Raw genomic sequence first — 11,516 nt, 5'->3', positions numbered from 1 at the left:
GGTGAAAGACTTTTGGATATCGGTGATCACGTTAGTGAATTTATATAAAAAAATAATAATAATAATAAAGAAATTATTTCCATTAAGAATTTTTGGCAAGGGTACTTCGACGAAAGAATATGAGAATATTAACAGGTTTGAGCAGGGATCGGTCGTTTTGAAAATCGATTCTCTTTTTGGCGTATTGTCCATTCTAGAAGCCCCGTAGTATTTATTTTGACCTGCTTGCAAAATTTGAAGTCAACGGATATCATTTGATTCACTTTGGGAGAAGGTTTCACTATGAAAATTTTGGAATTCAATTATTTGGATAAATTATTTATTTTGGGGAAACGTGTTTCGACTGAACCGTTAGATCCGTATCGTAATTTCGGAGCTGTAGCAGCAAGTCTCCTCGCGTTTCGCCATCATATGAGGGAGATATGACAATCTTACTAAAAAACTTCATTGCTGGTTTTTTTTTTTTCTGGTGTAATTTTGCTTAAAAGTTGCGAAATGGCTACTGAAATTCGTATTAAAAATCTGCATTCTTTCCAAAACTAGAAACCACCATATCTCATTCATTATAAGGTCAAATTGAGTGATTCAAAAGCCTAACTTGAGTGAAATTTCACAAGGAATCTGTTGGAAGCATCAAAAGCGAGTTTTAGGATCAGTTGGCCCGAGAAACGAGACGGAACAGCCAGACATTTTTGTTATTAATGTTGGATTGTAGTGGGGATAAAGGATAAAAATAATTTGATTAATGTATTAGTGCTATGACTTTTCCTTTCTAAAGGTTGGTGGCAGTGGAACATAATTATGAAAAGGTGGGAATAGGGTATAGATGTAGTGGAGCGGTCATTTAACAAACAAATTAATTCTAAATTGTTGGACAACAATTAGTGGATGAAACATTATAAGAAGTTGGGCAGTAGCTTTAATTGGGTAAGCAACCACGTTTTATATATATATACACATATATATATATATATATATATATATATCTACTCCCTTCTCAACGTGTGAAGGGAGGAGTAGTTCTTGGCATTATTAGGACAAGTATATTATTTGGTGACTAATTATGATATTAAGTGGTAGTGGTAGAATATCATGGACAAGTATAAGTGTGTCTCCCTATGATGTTCACGTGTAAAAAGGAAGAGGTTGGCCACTACACTTTGTTGAACTTTGGAATACATATCACTATGGATGATGAATAATTTTCAGCAAACAAAACAAAGAATACCAAGAAAAACGTACAGTACTTATATATCTATATTTAAGGCAACGTTGTTTTATCTTCTTAGAGATTAACTGCAACGTATGGAAATTTAATTAAGGATTTAATATATGAAATTGTGTATGAATTAGTGGAGTAAGTAAGTGGGCCAAGCTCACTACCCCTTGTTTTGTGCACGTTATGTTCCAAAAGAAAGATGAAAAAGTAGAAGGAACTTAAATAATTATAACTAGAATGGTGACTTGTTGTCAACCACACCTACACGTGAAATTATAGGAAATGGGCAACAAAGTGGGACTATGTACTTATAGTGGTGTGGTAGCAGTGATTACAAGTCATTATGTAAATATATACAAGTAGGAATCATTAGGATAGGAATAGAGTATAGTAAAGTAATGACTATGATGTACAGCTCACGGTCCATTATATGGAGTCCAATTCTTTATCTAAGAAATGAGAGTTATTTATTTAAGAGGAGTAGAAATGTTGGCAACAACTTTAACTTTGAGAATGAAATTGAAAAGCAATACGTTGGCAGCAACATCTTTAGCTTTGGAATAATTTTTTTTTTTAATTTTTTTTAGAGCAGAAACGTTCCAACAAGAATTCTAGGAACTCAACTGTACAAGTAAGGATTTCTTCCAATTATTGATTCTTGGTGTAATATAATTAATCCTCCATGTGCTTAGTAGTTAGGTTATAGTGTTCATGTCAAAGATGATATTAGTAATGATTGTGGGTTCAATTTGTTTTTTATGAATATGGAGAATTGCAGCATCTGTTCATAGCTTTTCTTGGCAAAGCGGATAACTCCCTTTTCTTGTCCATTTATCTTTTCATATAACCATTAATATAGTATTAAGCCTTGGTAGAATTTTTCATTTTGTAATTACGTTATGTGCTACAGGTCAACTTTAATATTTCCATGAATGACATAAAATAAGTGTTCTAATTTACCATTTTGATTGAGAAATTGACTAAGTGGTGGACATGGGCCAAATAAAGCCAAATGTAAAGTGGATTCCATCATTATCTTTATTTCCACGTTTTTAGGCATAATGAGAGGAAAAGTGGCCAGCTTGTATTTAAAAAAAAAAAAAGCCACAACGTGTTGTTGTGTTTTGTTGGCAGCCTTAAGTGATCATAATTTCAGAGATTGTGAACAAGGAATTATATAATAATTGTAGTAGGATGACAAATGACTCATATATATATACGAATCTAGTGGCATCAACTAGTGGCATATGTGTCATATTCATGTAGGTGACATATTTAGATGAGAGGGTTATTATTGAAGTAAATTATGAAAGTGGACCCCAAGGTCCACTATGAAAGGATTCATATTTATAAAAGAAAGGTCATTTACTTATGAAAGGAATATGCAGCAACCTTTTGTCTTCATTTTAATGGAACAAAGTTCCACAAATGGGGACCACTTTCCACTAAGGTAAAGGAGAGCAGTAAAAAAAAAAAAATACATGGTTGAATGATATATTTCTATCTATAGGAAAAGAATTAATATGACCTTCCAAGCCAATTTCCCATAGCAGCAACTAACGTCCCTGCTCTTTCTTTTTTTCAAGAATTCATTTTCTTTTCTTTCTACTTCTAGGAAAAACATGGGTGCTGCACGTTGGTATTTATATATAGATACCTATACAGGTTTCAAAACATATGTAATTGGGGTTTATCCATGAAAGAAGGGTTAGTGGAATGAGAATACTTTACCAGTTCAGAGTGGGCAAGGTTTGTGTCTTAGTCTAAGGTTGGTGTGGTTCTAAGGAAAATTGTGGGGCCTATCGATAACGTTCATAGGTTTGGTTATATAGGATTAGAACATTTTGACAAAAGCAGTGCTTATATTCGGAAACCGAGGATGGGGGAAAATTTAAATTTGGAAATATGAAAATTAGGTCTTTTATCTAAGTCAGAGGGAGTTCCGGCTAGTAAGGCGAGAGAGAAATGTTTATGATGCATTCCGTAGAGGTTTCCCGCATTGTCCTATTAAAGATTCTTTAGTTACCGTCAGCGTTCATTCTCTCTTGTCGCTCGAGGACGAGGGATTGTTTGATTGGTATCTGATGTAACGACTCATTTGGTCGTTTAGCACTTTTAGGCCTAATATCCCTAAAACACCCTTTTCGTGGTCTAATCTTGCTGTCTATAGCTTGCGATAACGGGTGATTCGGTTATTTAATTGACGAGTAAATTTTAGAACATATGTATTTAATGTATGAGTCTAGACCAGGTCTTGCGAATTTCTTATAATAAAAGTATTTATTCCGCATGTTGTATCAAATTAAGGTAGTTATCTAAAGGGTCCAGGGAGGGTTAGTGTGGGTGCCCGCATGATCCATGATTTGGGTCGTGACACTTCACCCGAAACTTTCCAAATTCAACAAGAACAATAACAACACTTTTCCTTCTTTCAATTCAAACACAACAACTCAACTTACAATCTTCCAAACACATGTCTCACTTCCAAATTCATGAATTATATTTACAATCTTCACATTAGCAACTCTATTCTTATAATTATAAGGAACCATACTAATGTCACATTAACTTCTTCCATAATCCACAATGATTCCAACTTCATTTCAAGCAATCAAACTTTCATTTTTATTATGGAATTCACAACAACAACAATCAAACTACTAAATAAAATCATTTCATTTGTTCTACACAAGACAATACATACACGGCCAACACCAGCACATACACGGCCACAACACAACTTTCATGTTTTCATGAATTTCATCCATTTCTTCACTCTACAACATATACAAACCATCCACAACATATAAAAGAGGATCAAACCTTACCTTTTCCACTTAGTTCTTCAACTTGGCTAGAGTTGTGCCTTGCAAGAATGAATGGTTTCCTTGTTCCAACAACCATTCCATGTTAATTAGGGCCTTCAACTTGCTTGGAATAATAAAAGGAAATAATTTTTCTTGGTCAATTTCATGGACATATTTTTTTGGGACCATGGCCGAATGGCCCTTTTTTTTTTTTTTTCTCTTCAAAGTTCTAGAGTTGTATGGAGAAATATGACTAATATGTCATATATATATGTATGCATATTTCATCCATGTGGGCCCAAGCCCACCACACTTGGACGGCCACCATGGTCTTTCAAGAAGTTTCTTGAAGACTTGTGAAATTCCCATTTTGCCCTTAGCCTTCCACAATATTACCATGAACCCTTTTGTGAATTTCCCTTTTTACCCTTGGCCTTTCTCCATATTTTCATACTAATAATATTCATAAACAACTTGTACATTAAAATAATTTTGGAAAATGGTCTTGCCTTCAACATTCCACGACTACCTCAAAATATCCGAACGTACAAAATACGGGCTATAACAATAGGTACAAGGTTAAAAGGTATTTGATAAAAATGGTTCTTTAGATGAACACACATATCTCGTAAGATCAATAAGGCTCTTGATACCACTGTTTGTTTTTTAAAAGATGGGGTAGCAAAAAAGGGTTAAAAGTATTGATTGAAATTGTCTCTCTATAATTTTATTAAGCATAGGAGGGCTTTAAATAGCAAACTTGATAACAGAAAATATGCATAAAATCTGCAGAACAATTTTAAAAAGCCTAATAAAACTCAACAACCTAATCTTTTTCTAAAATTTTAAATTCAAATAAAGTAGACTCATCCTATAACTAATCTACCTATTATTCTAACAAGAAAATTACTACAGTAACTAAAAGCAATATTCAACAGAAACCATTGCTAAAATTATCTTGTCCAATTCACATCCACATATATAGCATTAATTCCCATGAGATGAACAGATCTGAAGTATTGCATGGTTTGATGAACATGCATTCTGAACCAAATAAGTTTTGTCCAGCTTGACACACTTTCAGAAGATGATGATTTAATCGCGTGAAGTGATAAAAGGCATTCATAATTCAAAATAAATTGGAAAGAGTGCACCTTCCCTGCTATTGGCAAGAAAATATTAACTCCATTTATACTTGCTTTTGCGCGCGCACACAAATCCTTCGTTGAATTACAGGAGAATGACCAAACATAACTATCAGTACTTGCATATCCCGTCATTTACTCTTCTCCATAACTCTTCTTAAATTAAATGACCATAATGCCCAGAGGCAAATTATGGATTTGACGTTTATTGATTCCCACGACAAGTTAATAAACATTTACAACTTAGTTAACAGTTAAATGTATATACATTTAGAGGATATGTATATGGTCCGCGCAAAAGTTACTGAATTCACGTGAATTCGTATAACTTATAAGCTGGATCTGCAGGCCTTGCGTTGTTCATCAAAATGCTAAGTTAGTGTGAGTCTTTGCAAAGTAAGTAAAGAAATTACGCTAACAGAGCACGTGTGAACATATGTTTACGTAAAATATGTACTATTATTTTATTAACTCAATAATTAAGCAGTTGGAAGTTTAGCAGCTTGCCCTATGCCGCATTATCAGTAACACGTCTTTCCTCGATCCATACTTTATCTACTTTTTAATTAAGACAGGATTATTTGAATAAGTTCAAACTTTAAACAGCCATTAAATCTAAGTTGCTAAGGCTGGAAATTTCACCTTGTGACCTATTGGATATTAGGTCGTGGGTCGCCCATGTGGACTGACTCGACCCATCTAAAGGAGATAAAGATGAGGGTAGTTAATAGGGCAGTTAATTTCCTGTAAAAAATATAAAATTGTTGCTTATTAATATAGAAAATAGGCTTGGGAACTTAACTTCTCTGTAGAAAAACTTTCTCTTTACAGAAATTCTTTTCTTCTTATTCAATGGAGATATTGATATATAAGATTCTCCTAACAAACACACGAAGATAAAAGACATCTAGTTTGTGGATTAAACTTCTTCTCCTAGTGAATCGAAGTTCGACTTGGGGTAATTTTTTCGGTGGTGAGTTTAATAATTCTTCCGCTGCGTTGTTAATAGGTACGCGATTGTTCTCACCCCACGATTTATTCTTACATTGGTATCAGAGCCAAATTGCCTTCCTTTTTTTTTTTGCTCTTCTCTGTCGAAGATTGTTTTGCTTTTGAGACTGGTACAACAATTCTTTTTTGTGACGCTAGCAGTTTAATAAATATGTATAAAAAAAAATGACGTAGTTGTTTGATCTCAAAATTCATGGCACTGTAAAAGTTGTTTGATTACAACTGTTGGAGTGCTTTGTGCCTTTTTTGTGAAGTGGTTTAATTTTTGTGGTTCCAAGACAAAAAGTTTTTTTGTTAACAGGGATGGAAATTTGTTTTGACCCACCTTCTATCACATAATAAGACCCACATGGTTCTTTTGCTTCATAAAGAAAGGATTTGCTTTGAGTATCATGGTTCTTTTACTTCATCAAGGAAGGATTATCTTTGAGCAAAAATTGTAAGAGATGGACTGAAAGTCAGTTTGCTGCAAAAGATATTTATATTTTTTTTTGTTGGGACGGCAGATTGGTTCTGTATTTTTCTTGGTGGCCAATCTTGTTTTTTGGTCTAAAGTAAATCTTATAACTTTGATTCACTAACAAATTTTGTCATGACTTTGAAAGTGTGGTTGGTTAAATAAATTAGCAACGCATAACTAGCATTAACAGTAGAAGGGCTATGTGTCCTTTGGTATTTCAAAACTAAACTAAATGGATCAAGTTTGGTCTATGAATCAACTTAATATTCCTTGGAGTGAATTGATTTAGCCATGTCTTAGTAATTCTTTAACTGATATATATTAGTGGTCCTAGAAGGGTCGAATATTTATAAATAAGAATATGACCCTTATACTAAATTTCTCTTCTACGAGTTATTGTGACATGTGTTGTCAAGCATGGTTGTGACCATTTTTAATTGTTTCCTTGTTCGGTTGTTCCCATTTCAGTAATGACTGTTGGGGAACGAGCTTGAGGTTCTCCAAGTGGGAGTGACACTGAGAGCCGAGTTAGGAAAACATAGAAGAGTACATCGACATAGGACCATTATCAGTACTGATGATTATGATTCTAAGATCATCAGGTCTAATGGTTTAATGACGATACAAAGGATCTTTAGAGGTGAGAGAGATTTTCATAGGAAAGGGAGAAGATAATATGAGGAATTTATAAAGTTGAAAATGGACTTTTCTGCTACTATGTACTAGATCGTCTTTGCCTATTTGGGACGAAATTATCAGAATTGATAGCCCATTAGTTATGGGTTGAACATTGAGTCGCTTTGTCCATATCGAGGAATTCTCTCCTAGAGTATTGGAGCGAGGGTTCGATAATATTTATCATATGTATGGTCCAAAATTAACTCCTTCATTATATACTCTAGCGCTTGAAGCCAAATGGGAGGGGGGAAAGGATATAAAATCTAAAATTAAAGTCTTGGATTCTAAAGACGTGTCCTACACCTCAACTATCACCTTTCTCCTCTAGACAAGCTCATAAAGAATTTGGCTGAAAGATTTGTATTTTTTTTTCAATGAATATGCGTTGTTTGTTTTTTTATGCTCATTGATATGTATAACAGAGTATGTAAGAGGATGAGACTTAAAGAATTTGTGTGATTCTAGTCACGAGTGTAATTTGATACATACTAAGAAATGATTTTCATTTTTGATTAATCATTTGGATAGTAGATGATGAGTGAAAATTAAATGACCTTTCGATTCTACACTAAATGTGAAGTCATTATGGGAATTGATTTGCTTGAGTGTGTATATCACATGCATAATTGATGAGTCTTACTTGCATGATTGTCTCTCATAACATACTATGGCTTAAAAAACGTATTATTGCTGATCTGAATAAGGGTGTTAAGTTGAACGGCAAATATCATGATATACGGAGCCGTAAGATATGGTTTGTATTGAAAAGAAAGATGCTATAAAGAGTATAAAGTTTGTGATGTGTCACCCAAAGGAGGATAACACTGCCTCACACAGAAGACATCTTAAAACCCGCAATGCATGGAAAAAGAAGAATTCCACTGTATGTGGAATTATTGTAAGCTATGATGTTGATGATCTCATCCTTGAATGCGAACCATATTCTCTACTCATTCCATATGGGCACACTAATGAGAGATATATAGCAGTACAAGTGTGACTCTGCTTAGACAGTTGACAATCAAGTTTGACACCTACGTAAAGTGAAATGATCACAGTGTCAAGCAACACCCATGTGTGATGTCTAAAATGATTGCTTAGCTTAAAAGTGTTGGTCATGTTCTATTGGATGAGAAGTAAGATCAGTAGTGATTCGGTATCTTCCCAACATTTGAGAATTAAATGGTTAACTTGACCCACAATGATAGCATCAAGACATTTGTTGATGTTGTGCATCATGTGGAGCTTGGAGATGAGCGGCTTGGTGTTGCTAAACCAATACCTAGTGCATATGTGGCAAATCAGGTGGTAAAAACCTTTCAGGTTTCAAGTGCAAAAAAATAAAAAAATAAAAAAGGGTCAAAGAGACCGGAGGTGGATCCTCCAAGAAAAGAAACCTATTGAATTCCAACAAGGAAAAGTGGCATTACAAGAAGAAAGATTAAAAAAATATATAAATGGCAGTGCTGCAACTATCAGTGTTTGTTCTTCTTGTATTAGGTTTCTCTTCAGCAATAATATTGCGAAAATTACTTTAGAAAATGTTTTCTATGGTTCTGGACACCTTTATGATGGTTTCTTAGTGTAAATTGTAATTCTTTCACTTATGACTATTGATGTGCCGCGGATTTGTGGCACATTCGACGCCTTTTTACTATGAATTTTGGTTATTTTCAAGTAAGTCTGGTTCTCGTTAATATGTTTTGTTGTGTTTTAGGAAAACAATTGCCCAAAAGAAAAAAGCAAAGAACAAAAGAAAAATTGGCCGGAAATGAAGAATTGACGTTCCGTCGATCAGTCGACGAACCGTCCTTTGAAGCGTCGATAAGCTCGATTTTCTAGTGATGACAAAGTTGAAGACGACAAAAGACGGAGGCATCGACGAAGCATCAAACTGATCGACGATTCGTCGTTTGTATCGTCAAACAAGATCTCTCAACAAGAGGAGAGAAAGACGGAATACTCGACGGAGCGTCGAACTGGTCGACAGCACCGTCGAATGGAACACATGGCTGAAGGCACAAAGGACGGAGAAATCGACGGATCGTCGAACGATCGACGGTCCGTCGATCTTGCTATCGGGAGCAATTTTGTCAGTTGCTGCTGTGCGTTTTTGGAGCCTATTTAAAGAACATTTTAGGTTTTTTTTTGGCAGTCAAATATTATTGTAACCACGAAAAAAGTTACATTGGTGGGTGAGCATTAAATACTCCCATTTTGGAGCTTAGTGAAGACAACAAGATTCCATTTTCCATCATCTTTATTACATTTTGTAAGCTTTATGTCTCATTTATTGCTTACTACTTTTGAGACCATAATGTGTGAGTAGTTTCTTTAATCAAAGTTGTGGACCCAAAATGATGGGTGCTATGTAATGGGTGTCTAACATTGTTTATATATATAATGGTTTGTGATGTGTTTTATTATTTCTTATATTCATTGTTCATTAGTGGTTGCAAACACTTGTTCATGCACAAACCCTAGTTTATTTGGAAAGATGAACTAGGGTGTGATTCGAAATAGTATAACAAGGACTCGAGGCACTAACCCTCGTTTAATGAACTCACTTAGGGATAAGATGAGTTCTACTTGACAAATTTAATCAATCTTATTTACAACTTTTCTGCATTTGGGAAAATCATGAAAAAAATACTTTCTAACTATTGAAAAATATTGGAAAGTGTATTAGAGATTAAGTGCATACATAACTCCGACCCATTAGAAATATATCATATTGACACCATAGCATAACATCTAATCATCGCGGGGACACAACTTTGGTTCTCCAAATCCAAACAAATTCCAAACACTTCAAAATAGCGAATACAAACCAAATCTCTATTTCAAACTATCAGGAATAGGACAAAAGCCTTTAAAAACTAGTATCGCATACAATTAGTATCCTTTTCTCTCCATATTCCCTGTGGGATTTGACCCCAACCTTGTTTGGGTTACTATATTTGACAACGTCCGCTTTACGCCATTAATAGGTGTAATTTGAGGGTATCAAATTTTGGCGCCGTTGCCGGGGAATACGGTTTTGAAATTATTGATTGTTGTGTACTCTTCTTTAAAACTTTTTCTATTCCATCACTCCTTGTTTGCTATTGTGGTGAACCAGGTGAGCATGGCAGGAAGACAGAATCGGAATCCAGGAAACCAAGGTGGAATCCAAGTTAACCCACCTGCACCAGAAGAGGATGAGGATGAGAATATATTTGCAGAATTCATCAATGAAGCTTATTATGCTTCTGCAGTGGTTCCTCCTAGAACTGGAAATGCTACTTTCAAAATTGATAGTTCTATCTATCAGCTGCTGAAACTTGAAGGTTATTTCCGAAATTCTTCGGAGGATTGTTCACTTCGATATTTGAAAAACTTCTTGCATGTGTGTGCTCAATAATCCCAAGGTGTTGTTTCTGCTGATGCACCTTGATTACGGTTCTTTAAATATTCCTTCGCTGGCCAAGCAAGGGAATGGTATGAAAAGCTCCCCAGCAATTCTATTCATACCTGGAGCGAGTTAGCCCATACATTTTTGAAGAAGTGGTTCCCACCAAGCAAAAAGGCTGAGCTTCGGGATAAGATCTTTGAGTTCAAACAACTTCCGGGGGAACAATTATATTCGGCATGGGAGCGTTTCAAATACTATCTAGCTCAATCTCCAACTCATGGGTTTTTGGATGCTATTATAACCGAGAAGTTCTATAAGGGGTTAGATACAATGAATCAAATTGCAGTCAACACTACAGCTGGGGGATGCTTCATGGACAAATCATTTGTCAGTATCACCAGGTTGCTCGATAAGCTCACCACCCACAATCAAGTGTGGCACTCAAGTGATAGTGAAATCTTGTCATATGGTAGTCCCTCTGCTGCCGCGGTGGCCAAAGAAAATCATGAGCGAGATCATGCTTTTGCTCAATTGCAAACCACCGTGGATTTATTATCAAAGAGGCTTACGGAGAAAGAAGCTAAAAGTGTGAATGTTATTGAAGCGATACCATCTCATGCTCCCGGGATGTACCAAGTCTCGGAAGAAACTTATCTAGAGGGGCAGCCACAACGTGAGGATGCTAATTATATCGATCACCCTCAAGGGGGTTATCAAAAGCAATGGAGACCCCAATAACAAAGAAATCAATATGGCCGAAATGAATATGGTGGTTCGGACAGGAGGATTACAACAACAACAA

At 35.3% G+C, this 11,516-nt stretch overlaps 1 non-coding gene across 1 annotated transcript; it reads right to left on the bottom strand.

The window, feature by feature from the left end:
- Positions 1–10,892: 10,892 nt before the first annotated feature.
- On the bottom strand, positions 10,893–10,998 carry LOC132634514 (small nucleolar RNA R71). Its single transcript, XR_009580232.1, has one exon. It is a non-coding gene; the product is annotated as a small nucleolar RNA R71 (small nucleolar RNA).
- Positions 10,999–11,516: the final 518 nt, after the last annotated feature.

This window comes from Lycium barbarum, chromosome 3 (assembly GCF_019175385.1).
Source record: "Lycium barbarum isolate Lr01 chromosome 3, ASM1917538v2, whole genome shotgun sequence".
Classification (NCBI taxonomy): domain Eukaryota; kingdom Viridiplantae; phylum Streptophyta; class Magnoliopsida; order Solanales; family Solanaceae; genus Lycium; species Lycium barbarum.
The sequence above is the reverse complement of the archived record's forward strand: the minus strand, read 5'-3'. Positions and strand labels throughout refer to the sequence as shown.